Here is a 24819-nt window from a genome sequence, read left to right on the forward strand (position 1 = left end):
ATTTAAATGATCTATTTACAACTAACTGCAGGCTGGTGAGTGAAGAAGTCTATTTATTGTTTGGTGTTCACTGCCTACCACTGAATAATTGACTAATGTCCTTACAGTTTCAGTCTCCTGTCTGCATGGTAAATTCACTTTGGGGAAAGTAAATTAGAAAAAATGGAGTGGGCATCTGCCCCTACTTTTTCATTTCTGGCTTCTATTAAAAAGCCAGGAGGGCCCTGACCAGTTTGGCTCAGTGGATAGAGTGTCGGCCTGCGGACTCAAGGGTCCCAGGTTCGATTCCAGGCAAAGGCATCTACCTTGGTTGTGGGCACATCCCTAGTAGGGGTCATGCAGGAGGCAGCTGATCGATGTTTCTAACTCTCTAGTCCTCTCCCATACTCTCTGTAAAAAAATCAATAAAATATATTAAAAGAAAAAAGCCAGGGGGATTCCTCTTCTCAGCAGAACCCCCTTCTCCATCATGATCAAAACAGCCATCTTGTCAGAAAAAGAGAAGCTGTGAGCCCTTCCTCCCCTCTGTGCCCCCCCCCCCCCACACACACACACACACCAGGCCTATGCCAGTCTTCAGAAGACCTGCCTTGCTTGGGAATGATCCCCTTTCAGCTTTTCCTGTTGTTACCTGTGCCAATTTCAAATTAGGGTGGATGAAGGTCATTCAAATACCATACTTAACTTATTCAGGGACCAGTGAGGTGGAACTGAAGAGTTTGGAAAAGACACGGCTTCTTTTGAGCAAACTTGGGGCTAAAAGATCTGGAGCTGCTTAGAACTGCACAATTTCCCTGGGGAACCACCTGGCAAGTGTTGCACTATGGGCAAGACCAAATAACTAAAGCAATTTGGCATGGCCAAGAAGGAGTGTGCTCCACAGGAGTTAAACTCATTGCCTGGGGCATCTATATAATAGAATTTACAGTAAACTACTTTGTATGTAACTGCCCATCTTGCAAATACAGAAAGAGATGTTTCAGAAAGAGAAGTCAAACACAATTCTCTCTAATGTAATAGTGAAGAACAGCTTTAAGTGACCAAGTGCAGAACTTGGCAGGCAGATTCAGTGCAAAAGTTTTAAGGTTTTATTTAGAAATTCTTCAGAAATCTCTCTCTCTCTCTCTCTCTCTCTCTCTCTCTCTCTCTCTCTCTCTAATTTATATGAGAGCTGGTCGTTCGTTCGGTCATTTCTATATATATCCTATCTAATAAAAGACAAAAAGGGTAATTAACCGTACCTCCCCTGTGCTTCCCATTGGCTAATCAGGGTGATATGCAAATTAACTCCCAGCAAAGATGGTGGTTAATTTGCATAGGTAGGCACAATGATACCAGGCGAAAGGGGAAGGACGCAGCCTGCAGCTGACTGCTATCGGGAAACCCAGGTGGCAGCCAAGAGCTGTGATTGGAGAACTGGGCTGCCTTTGCCGGCCCCAGGCCAGTAATCGCCTGGCTTCTCAGATCACGAACCACCAGTGATCAGAGAAGACCCAGAGGCGGGGCCAGAGGCTGGGCTCCAAAGCTGCCTGGGGAGGCGATCAGGTCCCTCGAGGGGCAAAGCAGACAGGCCCCAGAAGGAGACCCAGGAGGAGACCCAGGGGCCTCCCAAATGGAGAGTCTCCATGGTCAGAAGGCGCAGTGTCGGGACAGAATAAAGACGGAGGTGACTCAGATGCCTGGCTGCGGCGTTAGACCAGCGAGCAGGGCCTTTCACCGGGGACTTGGTGTGGGGGTGGGACAAGGGAGGGGAGCCAGAAGGAGAGAACTACAACTCCCAGAGGCTTAGTGGCTGGGGCCTGGTCGCCTGGCTGTGGAATCAGATGGGGTGTGTTATTTTGTGAGCCACTTTAACATAGAGGTTTGCAAGGTTGGAAGTTCTGTGCTGGGAGCCAGGGGGAAATGGAGCTGGAGCAGAGAGAGGGGTCCATGGCAGCCTTGGGCTTTGAGGAGTTCTCAGCACCTCCCGGCTCGGAGCTGGCGCTGCCTCCAGCTGTTTGGTGGTCACATCCTGAAGAGCAAGCTTGAGACCAAAGTGGAGTTTGTGTCTGGGGGTCTGGGCAGCTCCAGCCTCCGGGAGCGAGAAGAAGAGGAGGAGGCAGCTTGAGGCCGGCCGCAACACCAACGGGAACTCAATCACAGGAAGTACCAGGCGCTGGATCGGCGCTGCAGGGAGATCGAGCAGGTGAACAAGCGGGTACTGAACAGGCTCCATCAGATATAGAGGATAACACAGAGACTACAACAGGAGCGGAGATTCCTCATGAGGGTTCTGGACTCCTATGGCGATGACTACCAGGCCAGCCAGTTCACTATCTTACTGGAGGACGAGGGCAGCCAGGGCACAGACACCCCTACCCCAGGCAACGCTGAGAACAAGCCTCCGAAGAAGAGGGGCTGTCTCCGCCCAGGAGGATGCCAGCACCCACAGAAGCCAGCAGCCCGGCCCCTGGTGAGGGGCCCAGTGGTTGGAAGAGGCGGCAAGTGCCACTGGAAGGGCGCCGGGCAGGAGTCCCACTGACTCCGGAGCCGGCCCCCATGCAGATAAAGGTAGAGGAAGACTTTGGCTTCAAAGTGGACGAGGCTCTGTACTCAAGTTGGGTTTCTTGGGGGCCAGACAAGCTGCTGCCCTACCCCACCCTAGCCAGCTCCCCCTTTGACTGACCCTCCAATAAACGGACCCCATGCTTTCCCCGGGAAAAAAAAAAAAGATGGGCTAAGGGTCCCACTGGAACTGCCTCAATTTAATGTAATCCCCTCTTTAAAGATCTTATCTCCATATACAGGTACATTCTGAGGTTCTGGGGATTAGGATTTTAACATACATTTTGTTGATTACCCAAATCAGCCCTTAACAACCAGCATGTTTCAGAAAGTTACCAAACATAAGAGCTAAGCCCCTCTCCCACCGCGCGGGCCCCTCCCGGCAAAGAGCGAAGGCCTGGGTTCTGGGCGCCAGAGGAAAACTGATGCCAGCAGCCAGGGAAGGGACCCCCAAGGGGCCCCAGATTGCAAGAGGGCACAGGCCCGGCTGAGGGACCCACCCAAGTACACAAATTTTGTGCACTGGGCCTCTAGTGTGTATATATATATACATATATATATAATATGCATGTGTATACATATATTTGTATTTCAATTTATAAAAATGTGTTTTTACAATATGCCTCACCTGAAAAAGAAAAAAAAAAAGTCAAATAACTGAATCTAGTGATAGAATGACTGGTATGAATACTTCCAAGCGACCCTCTCCTATTTGTCCCAGGACTAGAGATGTGTGTGGCCCTCACCACACGCTGATTCCAGAATGTCCCAACAGTACTGTGGAGAGAGGACAGGCTTGGCAGGCATGCAGATGAATGTTTGAATTCTGGCCCCGCCATGTGCTTGATGTGTGTGCCTAAACGAGTTAATCAGTATCCGTGAGCCTCAGGTTTTCAGCTATTAATAGGGTTGATGAAATATCAACCTCTCTGCGAAGTGGGGAGAACCAAATGACAAACTATCACTTATATTGGATATCTCAACTCTTTTCAGTTAGTAAGATCCACCACATATAGTGTGAGGCAAAAATAGGTTTACTGTTATTTGTATGGATAATAATATGGTAATTAATAAATAACACAAGGATAAACTCTGTGCTTTGCATACTCACAACTGTACCCTGCATTTATTGGAGCTTCTAATTTTGGGTGGAATGAACACCCTAGGACAGTGATGGCGAGCCTTTGTAGCTCGGCGTGTCAGCATTTTGAAAAACCCTAACTTAATTCTGGTGCCATGTCACATATAGAAATTTTTTGATATTTGCAACAATAGTAAAACAAAGATTTATATTTTTGATATTTATGTTATATATGTAAATGCCATTTAACAAAGAAAAATCAACCAAAAAATGAGTTCGCATGTCACCTCTCACACGTGTGTCATAGGTTCGCCTCACTGCCCTAGGACAAAACAGTAGCCTGTCTATTCTTGGTAAGAGTGAGAATTTGAAATATCCTCTTACCCTAGGCTCTATGATACATTTCATTAGGCTTTTTGTAACCCAAAGGGCAGAGCACCCCCAAGGCAAATGGACTTTCTTAAGGAGTGCTGTCATAGCTATCTTATATTTTATCTTACAAAGGACCTTCATGTAGTAAGAAGTCAATAAATATTTGTGGAATGAATTAATTAAAAAATAACAAGACTGAGACCCTGATTAACGAGGTGTGGTTATTGTATATTCCTACATTCCACTGAAGAGGACAAATGCAAACAAACAAATAATGACAAGCTAGTATTGGACTTTAAGTGAATTTAATTGTGCATGAACATGTGTGTTAATTGTTAGTGTGTTCTGTGGTAAAGACACAATACGCTACAAATTTTCTATTTATTTGAACTCTATATTTTCAGTCTAATTATGACAATCTATCTTTAGAAAGATGACTTGTAGACAGAATATTCAATTGCTATCAATAAATGAATGCATCGATTTGTAAGTGTGGGAGAAGATTGCATGTTTCTAACCAAATCATGATCCAAAGAGATTTTAACAGGTTACAATAAAACATTTTATTTTATTTTTTAACATATTTTATTGATTTTTTACAGAGAGGAAGGGAGAAGGATAGAGAGTTAGAAATATTGATGAGAGAGAAACATCGATCAGCTGCCTCCTGCACACTCCCTTCTAGGGATGTGCCCGCAACCAAGGTACATGCCCTTGTCCGGAATCGAACCTGGGACCCTTGAGTCTGCAGGCTGACACTCTATACACTGAGCCAAACTGGTTAGGGCTACAATAAGACATTTTAATTTAGACAAAATGCAGTTTAACAAAGATAAATGTTCTCCACAGAGATCTGAAAAACCAAATGTATTTAGACAAGATCAGGTAGATATGGCTTAGTGATTGTACATGTAAAATATCCTAAGAGTTCTAAAATAATTATGGGGAGAATTATAACAATAGCATCTATTATTTATTGAGCACTTATTATGTGCCAGGCATTATCCAAATGCTTCTTTTCTTAGTTTTAGGACACATACTTTTCTCATACATCATGTTGATAGATCATCTAAAACAATTAGTGACAGGACTCCTATAATTCTATTTGATCTTATAATGAACTACAGGCCCGGTGCACAAATTTGTGCATGGGTGGGGTCCCTTGGCCTGACCATGATCAGGGCCATCGGACCTTCTCACCAGTCCCAATCAGGGAAGCCGGCAAGAGGGGAGAAACCTTTGGAGGTTGGCCAGCTGTGGGAGGTTGGCTGTTGGGAGTACATTGATAACCAGGAGGCAGCTCCTGCATTATGTGTCTGCTCCCTGGTGGTCAGTGTGCATCATAGCTACCCGCTGGTTGTCCAGTTGTCTGATCATAATGGTCGATTAGGCATATAGGCATATAGGCATATAGGTGTATACACACACACACACACACACACACACACACGCACACACATACTCTAGAGACCTGGTGCACGAATTCCTGCACAGATGGCTGTGGCCCGCCTGCCCCTATTTGGGCCAGCTGGCCGGGGGGAGGGGCCACGGGAGGTTGGCTGGCCAGCCCTTCCCCCATCAGGCTGGTTGACTGGCTGCAGTGTGCATCATAGCCACTGGTCATTCTGGTTGTTCCAATTGCTTGGCTTTTATAGATATCGATATATACATCTATCTATCTATCTATCTATCTATCTATCTATGAGTTTGGCAGGTAGAGTCCCTTATTCTGTGCTAATCAAACTGGTTCAATTTTGTGTTTAGGTTCATATTTCACAGTTTCATAAATATATAACAAATATGTTTTAGAGGATGGTGAGAGGTCTTATAAGCTTATTTACATTTTTAAAACATATATGTATTTTATTGATTTCAGAGAGGAAGGGAGAGTGAAAGAGATATAAACAGCAATGATGAGAATCACCTAGCCACAATGGCTGGGCTTCTAAACTTATTTTCTGAGAATTAGTTAAAAAGTGAGGATAAAAAGTGAAGAGGAAACATACCTATTTTAAATGCTGAAAATATTAGCATGTGACTATTTGATTAAGCCTCATGTATCTAGATCCTGATGAAGTAAGCAGGATGAAGAGTGAAAGAAAGAGGAAAGTGAATTTTGGTCTAACAAAGCAAAGAACTGATAGGGGGTTCTGTTCTAATATGAAGGTGTTACTGCTAAATGGATGAGTATCCTGTTATTAAAAGTGTGCAGAGATGAAGTGGACATTCACTGATGGGAAGGAAATACTAGACGTGGATTGTTGATATAATAGATAATTCACATTCAATTTTCAACCACTGATTTGATTATCCTATGATTCTAAGTCAGTGGAGAGTTTTTATTATTATTTTTTTATTTTTTAAATATTGTTGAAAGTATTACATTTGCCCCCTTCCCCCCCCCCATTGACCCCTTCTAGCCTGCCCCTACTGCGTGCCCTAGGCCTTCACCACACTATTGTCTGTGTCCATGGGATATATATATACACAAGTTTTTTGGTTGATCACTTCCATACACCCACCCTCCTCCGCCTTCCCTCTGAGTTTCCACAGTCTGTTCTATGCTTCTAGTCTCTGAATCTATGTTGTTCATCAGCTTATTTTGTTCATTAGATTCCACATATGAGTGAGATCATGTGATACTTATGTTTCTCTGACTGGCTTATTTAGCTTAGCATAATACTCTCCAAGTCCCTCCTTGCTGCCTCAAAGGGTAATAATTCCTTATTTTTTATTGCTGCATAATATTCCATGGTATAAATATACCATAGCTTTTTTATTCCAGATCTTAGCTATTGTAATTATACTAGTATTAGCAGGAGTACACACATTCTCAAAGCTACTCTACATAAAACTCTGCTAAATACTGTATCAATGCAGTTATAATCCCTGACCCTTAAAATAGTATAATTAAGATATTCCTATAAATGTATTGGTTTCAATTTTTTTAAAAAAATTACTTCTTATAATAATCTTAATATGTATAAATCACTTCCCCCATTATCAAATGATAACACTGGCACTCAGAGGAATTAAGCAACATGCTCATTATCACACTACTAGAGGCCTCGTGCATAAATTTGTGCATTTGTGCAGAGGACCGGCCCACCCAGATGGGAGCCAATGGGGGCTGGGACAGCAGGGGGGTGAGGGTGCAGGAGGTTGGCCAGAGGCCCCGCCCCCAATCTGGGTTGGGGGGCCCGATTGGGCCAGTTGGCTGGCTGCAGTGCATATCATAGTGAGCAATCATTCCAGTCATTCTGGGAGCTTGGCTTTTATATATAGATTGACTAGTATAGCTCCATGATTCAGACACAGATAATTAACAATTCTAAATAATACATCTTTCTCCATGTTCTCTTAAATATCTGAAAATTAGAGCAATTTTAAAGAGGCCTTCATTTTTGGATCTTTTTAATAACAAAGTCATGCATATTGTGAAATTTTTGAAAAAAGTAAAAATAATGAAAATATGAATAATGATATTCATATCCCCACCATTCATACATTACTCTTAATATTGGAGTGTATAATTTTGTGATGTTTTTAGTCATATATTTTATGAGCTATATGCTTAATGGAATTAAAATATAGGTGAATATTACACAAACTTACACATATGTATAATTTTTAAGATATAAACAGGACCAACTATCCTGTGGTGTTCTTTGCCTTTGTCAGGAATAATCACTATGCTGTGAGCATAGTCTCATATCACTAAATATTCTTCTGAAACCTAAGTTTTATTTGCTTTAGCCTAAAGAGATACTGAGAGAACATAAAAATTTACTGTTATTGACATGCTAGTAGAATCATTTCCTTGTGGAGTTGCAACTCATGGTCAGTCACTTTAGGAAGAGAAGAAAGTATTTATTCCCTCTGTCCTCAGGCCTGGGCATGGATTAAGAGCAGCTCAAACAAGCCCCTGAACTCTAGTCTTCCTGATCTAGCCCCTGTCCAACACTAACACTAACACTCTGCTCTAAACACATTGGCCTCACTCTCTCCCCCAGATTTGCCAAATGCATTTGAGCTTCAGAACCTGGACATTTGACACTCACATAGTCTGAAAAGCTTCTCTTAGATGCACACTTAGATCTCCACTCCAACGTTACCATCTAAGAGGGGTCTTCCCTGACACATTTATCTCTGGTCTCCCAGCCCTTTCTTTCCACTTTCCCACTACCCTACCTTTCACATCCCTGCATGCCACTTCACTGCCTGCAACTGTGGCATACATGCATTTGCTCCTTGTTATTTTCCATCTCTTTTATTAATATAAGGGAGACATGGTGCTTTTATCTTCTCAACAGAAACATATTAGAGTAGCTGGTGCAGAATGGGCACCTGTCACCCACTTACTGCATGGATGAATACGTGAGTGGCTTGTATGGCATGGCTGGCAAAGAGATTCTGTTTAATTTGGAGCATGTTGGGAAGCCAGGGATGAATTTTAAAGTGCTTTATAAGAGAGATAATTGAAGAGGCCTGGAACTTAGCACGTGGTGGATTTGTTCCTTTACATTGGAGTTCTGTGGGAAGAGCACAAACCAGAAGTTGTCCTGAAGAAAGGTGAGGAAGGCAGGCCTGTTTAACCATATGAGTCAAGACAGAGCCAAATGGAAGGGGTGGGGGAAGTCACCCCACAGTGACTCCTAATAGATAAATCTGGGAACTCGCAAGGCCAGGTACAGGTAGTAACATTGTTGTTCTGTGTACTTTCATACTTGCAAGGTAAATGTCTTTAGATGACCCTGAACTTTTTACATTTTTTTTTAAAGTGACAGTTGACATTGAATATTACATTAGTTCCAGGTGTATAAGATAGGGATTAGGCATTTATATAACTCACAAAGAGATCCCCCCCATTAGTCTAGTACCCATCCAACATCCTACATAGTTATACAATATTATTGATTTTTCTCTATGCTTTAATTTACATCCCTGTGACTATGTTGTGAAGGGAACATTCTTATTACCATTATCCGAATAATGATAAGCTCATTCATTGTCTACGTGAGCAGGTAATATAAGCTTCAAAAGTTCTCTATTTGCTTGCATTTTTTAAGATTCAGTGAAAGAAAATGCAATCAGATTGTGATTTTTGAGAAAAGAGTTATCCATCAGCATTAGAGTCTTGATGAGGCTATATAGATTTTCTGAGAAAGACACTCCTGCAGAGGCGATAACATAGTTCTCTCCCTGTCATGTGGCATAATTGATAGCGCTATTCAAAATTAATGCACTTTGGTGTGTAGCAGATTTACGTACAGTGTGCTCAGAAAAGAAACCTACCACTTCTGGGATTACAACCCACATCCAGAATTAGAACTTCAGTCAACAGGGAGGGGTCGGGGTGGCCTCATGGCTGAGGATGTAGTAAAGACAGATAAGACACTGTTTTATAACAAGACACTGGTCATAAAATTAGGCTTAACAACCCACAGTTCTGAAAGTAAGAACTTCGAAATGTGTTCTAAGGAAGCCCATATTTCTTATGGGCATCATCTCTTGTATTTATTTCATTACTCTGAGCTAATAGTTCCCATTGGTAGCTCTGTTTGAGCTCTTATAAACCTGCTAGCATATGCACTTAAGAAATATTACATTAATAGGGGATTTATATTGGTCTTCTATGGATTTGATTAACACCAAGACAGTTTAATAGACACAGGGTGGCAAGAACAATAAAAACAACCTTACCAGCACATTTAGTCAAAAGTAATGATCCTTGTGGGGGCAATGAGTATAAAAGACAGAGTCAAATGAGGGAGAAGCAGAAAGATGGAAGGAAATGGGCCCAGGTAGGCTGGTGCGCTTAGAGAAGCTGATGCTGAAGCAGTAGGTTGTCTTGTTCCCTTTGAGGACTGGACTAGGAGAAAGAAGTGCCTTTCTGTGGTGCTGGAAATAACTTGCCAAATGGATAAAATAGATTTTTCCCCCTTATTCCTGGTTCCCTAGCAGATAGAACAAGACTTTTGAACCCATAAAAATATTGGTTCAGAGTCTGTCTCTTCTATTTGTTCTATGTAGTAATTTTAGACATTATTTAACCTCCTAGAGTATAAGTCTCCTTATGCATACAATGAAGCCAGGCAAACTGCTGTGTAGAATCATTGTGAGGAATAAATCAGATAAGGTATTTCAAGGAGTCAGTGTGATAGCCGGAAGAGGATTGTCATGGACAGTGCTGAAGTTGCACCCTGCACAATTACTTGAGGACACCATTTGCATCTGAGTAGGACACATTTTTAGCTCCCCTTTACAATACATACATAAATTTTCACTGAGGACCTTGGAGTAGCAACTTGTAAGTTCAATGGCCTCCTCAATATCATCTCAAAGTGTCCACTTGCAGCCGAGGGCAAACTACGGCCCACAGGCTGGATCCAGCCCATTTGAAATGAATAAAACTATTGAAAAAAAAGACTGTACCCTTTTATTTAATGATGTTTACTTTGAATTTATATTAGCTCACACAAACACTCCATCCATGCTTTTGTTCCGGCCCTCCGGTCCAGTTTAAGAACCCATTGTGGCCCTCGAGTCAAAAAGTTTGCCCACCCCAGACTTAGAGAGTGAAAAAGCCAGATAATTGCCATTAAATTCTCACACACATGGTGTTGAAAACAGGAATGAGAAAAATGGGATGTGGCAATGTGTGGATCCATGACATATACCATTCCCTCCATCTAGAATAGGACTCTTCCTTTACAAAGTCAGACTTTTGTGACTAGTTGGAAAGTATTCCATGATTCCTTATATGCCTTTTCACAGGTTGCCGTGCCCTCATCATTGTTCTACGAAAGAAACCTTTCAGGGAACGTGTCACACTGTTATTTTCTGTGATTCTACCACAAGACTGTGAAATCCGTAAAGTTCTTATTTATACTTACATGTTTAGCTCCTAGTATTGTTATATTTCTGTATGTGCTTCTTACATGAATGAGCATGACCTTGAGAAAGTCACTGAACTCTCTGAGCCTCAGCTTCCTCATCTGTAAAATGGGAGAAAATGCATACCTTGTAAGAATATTGAGCTATGTAAAACACCTGGGCCACAATTTGCACTCAGTACATGGGACCATGATTCATTATTATATTATTTTAGTAATAATAGTTGATATAGTCAAAATGTGTAACTGTTGAACAGATTTTAAACATTTAGTGTAGAAGAATGCATGCCATGGAGCCCCTTAATTTCTGAGGTCCCTGTGTCCCTCCCAGATGCCATTTGCCCTGTGCTCACCACCAGGATCCATTCCTAGTTCCTCTCTGTACTCCACCATAAGTCCCTAGATTTATTCTGTCTGACACACACAAACCCATTAAGTCTAATGAATACCCATTCTGACATTATGCTGCTTAAACATAGCCAGTGTGTCTAATGATTTTGCTTTTAATAATGACTCTGTATTTCTAAAAGTTAGCAGAGCTAACCAATATTTTAATATTCCTGAAATCCAGATAGTCACAGTTAATTTTCTGCCAACACTTTTGAGCACTGATCACGTACAGGATGCAGCACTAGTCTCTACAAGGAGATAATAATGTGAGCATTGCCCTAGCTCTACCCTTAAAGTTAGGCCATAGATCAGCAATTTCAAACCTTTTTCATCTCATGGCACACATAAACTAATTTACTAAAATTCAGAGGCACACCAACATATATATAATTTCCAAATCTGACAAAAAAAAGTATAATTTTGATTCATTTGCAATAGGATAGCTGTTGTTGTGTTGGCTTTTGTAATTTTTGTTGTTGTTTTATTTGACAATCTGCAAGGGTGGTTAAGATCATTTTATCTGGCCCTGTCAAGGCATTAGGAGTGATTTAATTAAATGTTTAACATACAGCAGGCTAATTTTTAACTTTATAATGTTGCATGGCCTGTAAATGAATGTTATAAATATCCAAATGGCCCTTGGCAAAAAAAAAAATGGTTCTCCACCCCTGAAGAGAAAAGAGGTCAGTGCCCCTGACCAAATGGTTAGGTATTGATTCCAAGATTCAAAAACTCTTGTGGCACACCAGTGTGCTGCAGTGCACTGGCTGAAAATCGCTGCCTGAAATCAAAGCCTCCCATTAAATAGGCCAAAAAGAGCCACCAAGTGCTATTTTCCATGACTATGAGTCAGATCTATTCAGTTAACCAAATGTTGTCAGGCCCATCATGATGCGAGATTTGGGGCTACTTGCTTTGAAAATAGATCTGAATATGACATACACTCTGCCATCATGCAGCAGGTGAATTAGTGATTAAGAGAGGAAAGTAAAAACATATTACCTCAACATTGTAGGCTAAATGTTATAGTAGAACAATGCACTATGGTGGACTAAAGAGTAAGGAAAGCCTTGAGAAAACAATGGCCTGCACAAGGTTTGTTTCATGGATTCGAGGTAGAGGGCATTATTGGGGAAAATGTAAGGACATCTGTAATACTTTCACTAATAAAGGTAAATTTTAAAAAATAAAATAAAAAGACTTCTAATGATAGCTATCACATTTTAAACCTGTGAGAATCAAAAGGAATGCTTCACTCAATGTTTAGCAAAGAGTATGTAATCAATATTAATTTTATTACAAAATGACACTTATAATATTATTATCATTAATAAGCAATAATTACTAAGTGGAACTAACTTACTAAGAAAGGGCATTCCAGTAAGAAGGAAAATAAGAGCTAAGGTGTAGATTTTTTTTAAAGTATGTTGCATATAAGGTTACTACATACTGTTGTATTAATACAACTAGAGGCCTGATGGACAAAATTTATGCAAGGGGCTGGACGCTCGTGGCCCTGCCCACTGGTCTTTCCAGAAGGTCATTCTGAAAGGTTGTTCTACCATCCAGTCTAATTCACATATTAGCTCTTTATTATATAAGATAGAATCAGGATGAGGGCTGATGAAATTTGAGTATGGGCAGGCTAGCTAATAGCAGGTGTATCATGCCAGGCAACCCTGATTTTATCCTGTATACGTAGGCATGGTTTCAAGGGAACAAGTGACTCAGTCAGATTTATTTTTAGAAAGACTACTGGGCAACCACATGGAATATTGATTTTAGAGGTTGAGGCAAGAGACAGGAAAAATAGTTAAAGGTCTGTTATGGTTCATGTGGTGAGGAATAATTAAGGCCTGAACTTTGGGAGGGGCTATAAGAAAAGAAAAAAATAAAAAAGAAGAAGAAGAAAAATAGGAGTGCTCACAGAGGAAACTAAGAAGAGATGATACAGATGATTTACTTGATGATTTGGGTGATGAAAATAAAAAGATCAATGAGAACACCAGGATTTCTGTCTGGATGACTGGTGGCATGGGCAGCAACAGTTCAGTTTGGGGCATTAAAGGGCCAACCGGAGAGGTCCAACAGGCATTTTTATACATGAATCTGAAGCTCAGGTAAAGCATCACAGTTGGAAATAGTAGTTTGGGAGTCATGCAAATACAGAACATAATACTCCTAACAGTGAAGGAGATTTCTTGAATAAGGCCTCTAGATAAGTAGAAGGCTAAGTGTAAAACTGATTAGAGATTTGGAACATTAAATATGGACTAGTTTTGTGTAAAAAAAAATGGCAAGATCAGAGTGGTCATCAGGAGCTTAAAGCTGATAGCTGTCCACAGCAGTTTTCAAACAATAGTGTGCATGACAAACAATCGGGGATCCTTTAAAAATGAAGATTTCTTGGCCCCAATAGGGCATATTGATTGAGTATATACAGTATGGAGCCTAAAAAATTGTACTTCCTAGGAAGCATCAAGATAGTCAGAGGCAGAAGGTTCACGCATTGAGAAACACAGATGCTGTTACTGTGTGGGTGGGAGAGGACTGGACCCAGGGAACTTGGTCATCGAAGTGTTATGCTTAATGAACTAGGTGTGAGCCACCTCTAGATTTGCTTGGCAGGTAGCCAACAACAAAAATAAATTCTTGTCACCAATCTTCAGTTATTTCCTGAGCCAAAAATATCACCTAAACCCATGTCAAAACTTCATACAGCCAGAGCAGAGTTTGCAGGCACAAATAAAAAGTCAGGCTGGGGAAAATGAAGGAAATCCAATGCTATATATTTGTATTCTGTCACTGAGGCACTGTCTAATGTTGCTGTAACTATGATGTATAGGTCTATCAAAGCATGTGTTACCATGGTCTGAATTTCCCGACTGGAGAAAAATGATTAATGTAGAGATTTGCATTCAATGTGGGCTTGGACATCAATATTTCAACTTAGGTAAACAGGAACTTTACCTAATTTATTGGCTCTCATTATGGATGGCTTGTAGAAACCAAATTCCCCCTCTGCCTCCAAAATGACCTTTCATGCTCTACAAATCAATCTAGAAGAAGTGAAGCAAGTTGCTTAATATTTTAGGGAGAAAAAAAATGACTTCACATGCCAGAGACTTAATTGTTGTGATTTTGACCCATTTTGAAATTAGTTAACATTTGCTTCAGGCCTCTGACTTCATGCATTATTTATTTTCATCTTGGTCTTGCTTAAGTCTCTTCATGTATAGTATGCACATAACATGTGAGATGCTTTTCTAAATACTGTGCTTGAATAATAACATTTTGAGGCAAAAAATGTAAAGACCAAAATGTGTCTCCTCTACGCACATGAATGGTTGCACACACACACAGACAGACAGACACACACACACACACACACACACACACACACACACACACACACCCTATATAATAAAAGCTTAATATGCTAAGTGCCCGGTCGTCTAGTCGCCTGTGCAAACAATCGAGGCATAATATGCTAATGATATGCTAAGGCTGCTCAGCTGCTTGCTATGATGTGCACTGACCACGAGGGGGCAATCAGTCGACCAGTTGACCAGTTGTTATGACATGCACTAATCACCAGAGGGCAGGCACTCCAACTGATAGGTTAGCTTGCTGCTGGGGTCCAGCCGATCAGGACTGAGCAAGAAGAGTCGACATGCCCTGGAGCCCTCCCGCAGTCCCTCCCTGGCTGGCCAACCTCCTGCATCCCTCAGTGGCCCCAATTATGCACCGGTGCTGTCCCTCGGCCTGGCCTGTGCCCTCTCACAATATGGAACCCCTCAGGGGATATTGGAGAGCCAGTTTCAGCCCAATCCTACAGGCCAGGCCGAGGGACACCACTGGTGCACAAATTTGTGCACCAGGTCTCTGGTATTATATAAGGCCATACTGCCTTTGGGGTATATTTTAGCTCTCATTAGAAGAGTTTCTAAATGTTACAGCTAGCATTACAGAGCAATTTCCCTGTAAGAGTTCCATGTTGCAAGGTATCTCAGAAGTTAATCCAAGGGTAGCAATGCCAAAACCTATGCATATGCTTCCTGGAGCCTGGGGTCAGTCTATGCTGTCATTCACTGTCAAAACTGCAGCATGCAGGGGCATATTGCACCTTTTCCTTTCTCATGAAAACATGTTTCTTCCCACAAAGGTCAATGTCTTTATGGCATTAAATCTGCTAGGCTATTGTGATGGTATGAATCCCAAGAAGAAGGCATCTCATCAACTGTCTGTCTCAGATGCATGGTTTACACAGCTTCTTGTAGTAAAGGGTCAAGCCCTGCATCTTGCCTCTTAACTGTCACCGTCAGCTTTGGTCTATCCTATCATAACCTGTGTGCTCCTGTGAGTAATCACTTATACCTGGCCTTGAAAATGACTATCCCATTACCTGATCTATGTAATTATTGGAGATGAGTGCTTCTGGGATCATTAAACCAGCTACACTCTCCCGCCAGCCTAGAAGCTCTCAGAGCTTGCATGGGGAAAGGTAATCCAGGAGAACATTCCACAGGCCAACTCTATGGGAGGAGGGCTGCTTAGAAGCCCTCACACAAAAATGTTAAGGAATTCCTGGAATGTTTACCACCTTCTAATCACCTACATTACTTTTAGCCTTGACACTTACTTAAAGTTAAACAAAAACCAGCGTATAGATGAACTGCTCTCAACAGCTGCTTCCCAGATGTACAGAAATAACCATTGCAGCTGTCTGAAATGAGGGCATTTGCATTTGCATCGGTTTGGATTAAATCCTTCCTTGGTTTGGGTCATCATTTATGTACAGAGCTCATAGAACAAAATATGTGCATGTCCAAAGCAGAGGCTTTAAATATTTAAGCAAGAACATAGAAATTCTGGGAATTCCTTTGCCTGGTAAAATGCAGTTTTACTGAAGATGATTTTCATTGCACAGACTTTAACTGGGAACCTAGTTTGTTCACTGAACATTTTCTTTCTTCCTTCCTTCCTTCCTTCCTTCCTTCCTTCCTTCCGTCCTTCCTTCCTTCCTTTCTTGTCTTTCTTTCTTTCTTTCTTTCTTTCTTGTCCTTTTTCCTTGAACATTTTCTTTGTATTTTTCTTTTCTTTGTAGACTAAAACCCCACCAGATTTTCCAACTTAATCATTATCTTCTCTTGAAATCTCCTGAGCTAGATTTAATGGACATCTTCCCTCAGGAATTTAGAACCAAGTTTACCTATGGTTGAATATGATGCTCTCATTTCCTCACAGTGCTCATTGAAGTAAATGCTTATGGTATCTGAATGCCAATAGAAATGAAGGGAGGGAGGAAGGAAGATACATTTCTATTAACTCAAATATATAGTTGTTAAGAAAATATTTATATAATTTATAATTAAGAAGCCCTTTAACTTTAGTGCTGGAAGTATCATTTTAATATTCTAACCTATTCTTTAGTGTGAAGCTTATCAAAATTCTTTGATAATTTTTAGATGCAAACTGTAGCCTGATAAATCCAAATCAACTTTCTTTCACATCCTGATTTTTTATGAAGGACAGAGCCTTTATTTTTTTTTAGCTTCTTTTCTTTAAAATTCAGACCCCTAGGTCCCCCAATATTTTGGGTTTTTTCTCTTATTTTCTCTCATAGTTTTGCTTACCCAAGCAATTATATTCCCTTTCTCTCAAACACTGTACCACTCTCCCAGCCCTGGCCAGGGTTTTCATATTGTCTTCCTTTCCAGGTCTTATGTTCATAAGACTGATGTTTATTAATACCAACAAACCCAGGTTATCTTCTTAATGTGAAAAAAATATCATTTATGGCTGAAGCCCCAGATGTCCTACAAATACTTCAAATACAACATGTTTGATACTGAATGTATTGGCTCTCCTGCTGGGACTCCTCTTTCTATGTATCACATCTTGGTTAATGGAGCAACAATCATCCACCCAGACTCCGAAACCACTCGGCTCTGTGTCTTCCACAGTTTCTCCCCTGCCTTAACCCTTCATACCCAGTCACCACACCTGTCAATCCTGACTCAAAAAATGTCTTTCAACCCTACCTATCCTCTAACACCTTCAGCATCTTTTACATGAATTCATTTTCATCAGCTCTGCATGCTATAGGATCATTTTCTGCAATTCCACAGGCATCCTTTTCCTTAAGATAAACACATAAAACAAATAAGTGTGTGTGTGTGTGTGTTGTGTGTGTGTGTTTCCTACCCCCCTCTTCAGGAAAAGTCCTTTTTTTTCATTAATTATGGCATTCATTTACTCATAATTTTTCTCATCTGAAGCTGACTTCCATCTTCATCCTCTACCACTCCAAACCCCTCAATGCACCCCACCTTTACAAAGCACCACATTTTCTAAATATATAGCCTTCTTGAAATGTTTAGGCATAGCATGTCTATGCATTCTCCCAAGCTCCTACATATTCAGTTTCTCTGCCAGGTGTGCCTTTCTTTGCCTGCTGCACTGCTCATCCTTGGGGTGTGAGTTCTATGACAATAGTCCTGACTCTCAGAGGCCCTATTTCTGTGCCCACAGAACTTGGGTTTCCCCTGGTTAAGAATAGTGTGATTGCTTTGTAATTTTCGTTCTCTCACTACCAACTTGCAAGCCTCCTCTGAACACAGTCTCTTTTCATCCTCAGTACTTGACAATTTGCCTCAAACTTAGTTGTTATTAAATAAATAAAACTTTCATTTTGCTTAACATGAATTTTAATATTTTATTTTTGTCTGCTTCTATTCTGGTATATAACTTATATTTAGTTCCTTCCATTGTCTTTTAGCATAGTTTTTATTCATAATTAAATAGAGATGAATGAGTTCACTATGCATACATGAAGGGGTGCCAAACCTTTTACATATATGTTAAATTCTCATCTTTTAGTTTCTGTCCCTAGTGAAAAAATTAGCGAGACAAAATTTTACTTATTCAGGGATTTTTTTTTATTCATAAGCTCTTATCAGAAACACAATTTGTGCCAGAAACTGTGCAGAACAATTAGAGTGCATAACTTATTGTAATGCTATTAAATATGAAGACCCATTGATTCAGTGCCAGGTGATTTGCTAGTAAAAAAGTCAAGTAATTCCAAAATAGACATCAGTCATTATTCATCTCTCTCAAAGACCAATAAAGAAGATTGGAATACATGGTCCCTAAACCTCTTAAAATTCTCTTATATCCTGTTCATTAGTAGAACTTTCTTATCCTGGAATCTCTATTCATCAACCCCAAAACTAACCAACTAACTAATTAACTTTCTCTCTTCCATACCTTCTTTCTCTCTTATTTATCCTTTTTGACTATCTGATTTTGCTGACCCTTTGATTTGCTACACTAGCCTCATACTGTGTCTTGTCCTTCTAAATAGTATATTTCTTCTTCCTCTGTTTTTCTCCTGAGAATAAACTCTTTTAACCCATTTTTCCTATTCCCACCTTTTCTTCTAACTTTATAGTTCTGTGTTCTCTATCAATTAGTCCAATTCTGTATCACAAAAGAACAGAAACTGATCAGAACATGAAAGAACCATGTTCAAATAAAAGGGCATGATCTAGAGAAGTTGAGTTATCTAAGTGAGCAAAACCACATGTTTTTTTATGTGTTTGTTTTATTTTAATCAGAGGATAGAGTGGTTTTGAACATACCTGTTAATCTTTATCTCATCAGTGACTAAGATATGGTCAACCTCCTTTACACATTATAGTATGATGGGGAAAAGGAACATACTAAACCATCAACTATCATATTATATTAAAATTGTTACGATTGAGTTACGTTCAGGGATTTCTGAGGATACCTCTAAAGGCACCTGCTTTAGCCTTAGTTTAGGAAGAAACAGAGAAAAAAAAGTGTCAGGAAATGATTGCTTGTTGTGATGGATAATTTTAAAATGATCTATTTGTTTGGTCATTACATGCAAATCTGAGTTTGAACCTAGAAGGGAAATAAGATGATGAATTTAATATGTTCAGGATTCATCATAAAAACATATTGATCACTGATCAGCATTTTTAGTTCAGATTCCTGCACTGGAAGTATTGGGAAGATGACAACCTAGATGGATTATAACTTTCACAGTGTCCTTTACAAATATAAGAAACTTTTTTTTCTCTTTCTAGTGTATGTTCTTGTGCCAATTTGTCTCCTCGCATTATCTTAATAAAGATTGATTCCTAAGACTACCATTTGATGTGTCTTAAAACTAATAAAGTATAAAGTCTCTTTTGAAATGTTACATAAAGCATGAAAGAAGAATGACACTGAAGAAGGAAATGTAATGATAGAGCTGGGTATATTTGAGTAAAAATGTTTACACTAATAATTTAAACACACAGAAATGAAAAGACTTTTCAACCTTTGTGAATATAAGTATCCCAATGTTTGACATGGTAGGGATATTAACATACAAGTCATGATCTTAAGTCATAAAAGTTAATATAATTTGAAGGTGTTGAGTTCTAGCATCTTAGAGAAATCTCAGGGTTTCTACTGAAATCACTTGTACTTTTAATCCTTTCATAAAGAATAAAAAGGCATATCAGTCACAATCACCTATGCATTTCTTAGAAATGATATTAAACATAGGCAAATGGAAGGCTGCTCTATTACAGTTAAACATATAAACCTAGTGTGAATGTTTTCAGGATTCTTTCATGCTGAGGAAAATGCCCTTGCTGAAGTATATGATTACAGATTTAGGATTCGACTCATCACTTTCAAACCAGCTTGAATTCAAGTTGCTCATTAACATGTGGAAGATACCTTTGGAGAAGTCACATCATGGAAGAACATATGCTGCACTTGCTATGTCAGAGGCATTTTGTAATTAGCCTGAATTCATTTGACAGACCTCACTCTGCATTAGCAAGGTAGGGTACTGCTGAGGCTCTGCATTCAGAAAACTGAAGATAGAGAGATGAAATGACTTTCAAACGACTCTTGTTTCATCTGGTCAGTTCTTTTCTGAAAACTAAACTCAATGTAGATCTCAATTCTGTAGGTGGTGTTTGAGTCATATGATAGAAACCTTATTTTCTTTTACTACATTTTTGTTGTCATCCTTAATTATAGAGTGGAATTGTTATTTTTACTGAAAGAACCACTCTTGTCTGAATGCTTTATAATTGTTTGCCCTACTCATTCTACTCCTATATTTCTCCTTTCCTAGAGAAATAACGTTTTTACTGGACTGATTGGACTGAAAGGCACGGCTGAATGAGGTAAGCCATTGGAGCGTCGCCATTAACACCCACATAGTCTAACGCATAATCCTGCGATGAAGCTACAGTTAATCAATCTGGCTTTACAATGTGGTCAGGTCACACCCTGCTGCCCTCCTTGGTCAGATCCTCATTAAGGACTGAATTTAATAAAGCAAACAGTGCAGATAGGTAGAGCAATAACTAGTTTGGTCTGTTGGCCTCAAATTGGTCAGCAAGTTTGGCAGTGGCTACATGTACAGAAAATATATAAACAATTTATTTGGGCCAGCTGGACATTGTCCAGTAAAGGTGAGATTGTGCTGAGATGTAGTGGCACTGGGAATCTGTCCACTTGTCTGAGAAGATGGAAATACAGGAGGCTATAGTGTCTCAGCATACTTCCTGCCCATTTGTGGGGACAGAAGGCAGACCATCCTCTCAGTCTGCTGAACAGAAGCAGTCTAGAAACAACACATGCTATGAAATAGAGTCTGAATCAAGGGAAATAAGAATGGATTGGGCAGCGCCAGAATAAGGTGTAGATCCAGCATTGAGTACTGAATTCTTGACCTTATTGTCTCTGGTTTTAACATTAAATTACTTTTTGAGGGTAAGCTACATTACATTTTTTTTAAAGAAATAGGGGAATACACAGATAAACTCTTAAAAATATTTATGCCCATTGGTCTGCTAATTCAGTTCAAGGGAACCTCTTTTAAGAAAACCATCAAACAGAAGTACTAATATTTATCTCTTTAAAAAAAACTGTAACGATATTTATAATAATGAAGCACTAGCGGGGAAAAAACAAAAAACAAAAAAAAAAAACTATTACCCAATGACGTTGGCTTTGTTAAATAATGGCATAGGCAAATAATGGAGTATTATGTAGTTGTTAAAATTATGTTTTTGAAAAAAAATTATCCCAGTAGAAAATGTTGATGCACATGAAAAAGTGATATTCACCATTATCTATACTGGAGCATGAACTTGGATGGAAAGAAAATGTGGCAGTTTGTTGATTTTAAGATGCAGATGTATTCCCATTATAGCATCTCTGATTATCAGCTTATGTCCGATAATTAATGGTATCTTCTAGATATGATTGGGAACATTTTTAGTGGTGCGTTAAGTAATGTTGCAGCTCTCTATCAATGGCATCTTAGATTTGGGAAAAATCAGCATGCTAATATAATTATGTCAAATTTCACTACTCAGTGTATAAATGCACTTTTTTCCCCACAATGAATATTTATTGTACATTTAGAAAGGAGAGAGTTTTGCTTCAATCCATGACATAGGACATTCTCTATATCCTGACCCAACAAAATTTTTGCTGATCCAGGATTATTTACTCAACACCCAAACAAGTTTCTAGGGTCTATCTGGAGTGAAAGATTCAGGTGACACAAAATTATTATTATTTTTTTTACTAAATTTGTGTTTGGAAACCTAAAATACTTAGGTCTGTCTGTAGATTTATCTGCCTGTCACCAACAGGAGCCCCTCACTCATCACAATTCACTCAGAGCTTTTGGTATGCTTGTGCCTTCCCATCAATTTCTCCTCAAGTCTGAGCCCCTTTCTCATGACCCACTTGGTCTGGCTTTCTCTACTACTACCTTACACTAACACAGATAAAATATGCTAATGAATGATCAATATGGGGCTGGAGACTAAATGGGAAGGGTGTGGCTTGGAATTTACAAAGCTTTAGAGTAGAACCTGCTTCTGCCCCTGACTCACTGTGTGACCTGGGAAAGTTACCTCACTGTAACCGAGTTTCTTCTTCTGTGAAATGGAGATAATAATCGGAATCTCATATGGATATGGCACATATTTCATGAGCTATTGTGTGTAAAGCAAATAATATATGCTCATATGGCTAATAAAAATTTATTTTCTCATTCATTTTTTAATTGATATGTGGTTCTTCCAAATAGACACTGCCTCCTACACAGTCCTCTAAAAAGATTCTCATCAACTCACACTTGATTATTTCAAGGCCAGAAGTCTTCCAGTGCTCTTTGCTAATGAGGAAACCTTACCAAGCACTTCTTCCACTTTCACATAAAAACTCCTTCAGAGGCCTACAATTTCTGATTTATACCCTGCAATCACCTTTTCTCAATTATATTTTCCTGTATAACCAAATTAATTCTCTTGCATTCTTGCCTTATTTCTGCTCTGTTGAACCATTATCTTCTCTGTACTCTTATAGGTGTACAGGGAAGAGAATAGACAGAAAAGTGTGTTAGTTTAGGAATAAGGTCTAGTAAGAAGTAAAGTGGTGGGGTAGGCAAGATTAATAAAAGAAAGATAGCCCTGACTGGTTTGGCTCAGTAGATAGAGCGTTGGCCTGTGGACTGAAAGGTCCCAGGTTCGATTCTGGTCAGGGGTATGTACCTTGGTTGCGGGCACGTCCCCAGTAGGGGGTGTGCAGGAGGCGGCTGATCGGTGTTTCTTTCTCATCGATGTTTCTAGCTCTCTATCCCTCTCCCTTCCTCTCTCTGGAAAATAAGTAAAATATATATTTAAAAAAAATAAAAAAGAAAGATGGGTTTTCTTCTTTTATTTTTAATTAAATTTATTATAGTAGCATTTGTTAATAACATCATATAAGTTTCAAGTGTAAAACTTTATAATTCAGCACCTGTCTACTCCATTGTGTACTAACCACCCAGGGTTTAGTCTCCTTCTGTCACCATATATTTGACTCCCTTTGCCCTCTTCATCCACCCCCGACCTCCTCCCCCTCTGGCAACTACCATTCTGTTGTCTGTGTCTATCTATGAGTTTGTTTTATTTGGTTATTTGTTGCTTTTTGTTTTATATCATACATATGAGTAAAATCATATGATTCTTGTCCTTTTCTATCTGACTTATTCCACTTAGCATGATAATGTCAACACCCATCCATGTTGTCACAAGTGGTAATATCTCAGTTTTTTTTGGCTGAGTAGTTTGATCCATGGTTAAATAAAGAAGATGCAGTACGTATACACAGTGAAATGCTACCCAGCCATAAAAAGCAGGCTCTTTCTAAGGGACTCAAGTACAGTATCTGGGTCTTGGAGGGCTGAAATGAGAGCTTATGGTAATACTACCACTTCTCTGTATCACTTTTCAAGGCCATTGGTAATGACTGCAATTGTTATCTCTCTGGGAACTTATTGATTGATCCCACCTCCCTAGCTTGTCTGATCTCCAATTTTCATAGCTAATTCTAGTCCACAGTTTTCTTATCTACCTCCTGCATGCCCCCCACTAGGGATTGAGCCTGCAACCTGGGCCTGTGCTCTGACCAAGAATCCAACCATGACCTCCTGGTTCATAGGTCAGTGTTAAACCACTGAGCCATACCAGACTGGGACAGTCTTCTCCTTTTTTTCATGTTCCTTCTTCCCCATGTTGGCATCAATGGTTTACATGGTAACCTGGCTTTCCCTCTACCAAACCAATCTGATTAAACCCCACATTTCCTTTTAATATGATCAAAATTATTCCTTATATTCAACCTCTAAAATTTTTCAAATTGACCTTCAGATCTCTTTATTCTGATATTAGGCTTTACTTTGCCCATTCATCCTCTCAAATTTGCCCTCAGTCTCCTATTGAACATGGATGAAATCTTGCTAGCTTGGGAATCAGGAGATCATAGCTCTCCCTCTCTCCAGAAAGAAATAGACAACTCAAATAACATTGCATGTATAAAAATTAAATCACAATATTCCAAGTTATCTTCTATCTGGAAGGCTGCATAGTTTTATAGTGGGAGTGTCATGGTGCTATACCATACGGAATTCCATTTTCAAATCAAACTCTTTCCTTCCAAAAGGGGTTTATAAATCTTTGCCATTATTGAAAAATGCTGATTCCATAGGGTGAACCAAGCCACATGAAAAGCATCACAAAGTATTTCACAATAATGAAGGATTAAGTCTGCAAAAACAAACAAACAAACAAAAAACAAACACACAGAAAAAATGCAATTTTAGAAATAAGGTCCTCTAGTAAGAAGCAGACATCCTAAAATAGACCAGAGGGGCAAAGAATAGTGGGTAACAAAGGAATGAAATGCCTTTTTTCGACAGAGTAGATTTATTCCCACAACCACAGATGGTTCAAGATTATTGCTAAATTCTTTAATGAGGAGGAATTGGAATTTAGTAACAGAGCCCGTTGGATAGGCTGCAGAGTAGCCTCATGTTTTACTTGTAGCCTGTTCTAGAGAGCCAACATTCTTTAAGTGAAGTCAAGCCAAAGGAAAAAAAAAAGATATATGCAATACATGCCATGAAAATAATAACATTTTCTACTATTTACTCATCCT

The 24819-nt window shown here is 39.6% G+C and overlaps 1 pseudogene; it reads left to right on the plus strand.

Moving 5' to 3' along the window:
• Positions 1 to 1902: 1902 nt before the first annotated feature.
• Positions 1903 to 2687, plus strand: LOC107182497 (annotated as a pseudogene).
• The last annotated feature ends 22132 nt before the right edge of the window (positions 2688 to 24819 follow it).

Source organism: Myotis davidii, unplaced genomic scaffold (genome assembly GCF_000327345.1).
Source record: "Myotis davidii unplaced genomic scaffold, ASM32734v1 scaffold916, whole genome shotgun sequence".
Classification (NCBI taxonomy): Eukaryota; Metazoa; Chordata; class Mammalia; order Chiroptera; family Vespertilionidae; genus Myotis; species Myotis davidii.